This window comes from Taudactylus pleione, unplaced genomic scaffold (genome assembly GCF_031769625.1).
Source record: "Taudactylus pleione unplaced genomic scaffold, aTauple2 ptg000376l, whole genome shotgun sequence".
Classification (NCBI taxonomy): domain Eukaryota; kingdom Metazoa; phylum Chordata; class Amphibia; order Anura; family Myobatrachidae; genus Taudactylus; species Taudactylus pleione.
Window position 1 is genome coordinate 3,398,478 of NW_028284777.1, and position 1,224 is coordinate 3,399,701.

General features: G+C 37.4%; 1 pseudogene; it reads right to left on the reverse strand.

Annotated features, from left to right (window-relative positions):
* Positions 1-815: 815 nt before the first annotated feature.
* Positions 816-934, reverse strand: LOC148508138 (5S ribosomal RNA; annotated as a pseudogene).
* Between the last annotated feature and the right edge of the window lie 290 nt (positions 935-1,224).

The following is a 1,224-nucleotide window of genomic DNA, read 5'->3' on the forward strand; positions in this document are numbered from 1 at the left end:
GGGCCCTGCTCACCAGATCTTACATTCTAGAGAGATTATTGTGGACACAAATGTAGAGGGAATCAGTGTTAGGGATTACAGAAACTGGACTATTATGAGGAAGGATGGGAGCCGCTGGTGAAGAGATGAGTTTGGAGTCTGCATGGAGGAGATGTCACAATGGATGGAAATGATTTTGAAGGTATAGTGGGGGATGAGGTTAAGTACAGATACGGATCAAGTGATGGGGAGGAAGTTGATCCTCCTCCCCATCACTTGAGATAAGAGATACATTTTCAGTCTGGAGATAGTCAGTCTATCGCTCTACATTTACTGTAATCTCAGATCTCCTGTAGGATGAACACCAGGCATATCATTGAATTGTTATTTCTTTAATTACTAAATTGCATTGGTGGAGAAGTAGAAAACAGGGAAGATTCCGCACAGAACCATAACTAGAATTATTTTAAGCAACCATCCATATCCATGAATAATTTATACATCATAAATTTATGTTGGTGGTGCTCACACAGCCTAAATATAACAGATTTATTAGAAAAAGAAAAAGTAAGGCTATTCTTGGGGCACACTTATATATGAATTCTTAAGATTGAAATAAAATATAACTTTTAATATTAATAATAAAATATATACCAGGTACACATAAGGTCATAGGCGAACATATTAAAAGATAATTTCTGCAAAGTACCCCACACATACAATTTGGGGTAACAATAATTGTGTTAGAGTGTAGATATTGCAATAAATACCATAGGTATTGGTATATAGGCTACACAGTGCGCAGTCCTATGATCCCCATTAAACAGTACAATATCTATCTACAGAACCTGGTATTCCTGAGTGGTCCCCCACATCAGTACTAACCAGGCCTACCACTGGATCGCTTCCAAGATCAAACGAGTTTGGGCATAGTCAGTGAAGTATGACTGTAGATTATCGCTACTGAAAATATATGGGGATTCACTTATGCACACGGTCTGAGCCTATTTCAAAAATGTAGGACTACTCTCAAAAGAGAGGTCCAGTTAATAATCAGTTGCTGTCAAGACAGGTGGTGCATAAGCATACCTTCCTTGTGATGCAATCAATTAACATATATGGCATAAATATGTATAGATTGTAACTTTACAGCAGATATTTGCTCTTTGAAAATAAAGTTATACAGATGTGTGTCATACACCTATCCCATATGCGCTATTTGGCTGTGTACTTTTTCCTCAACTT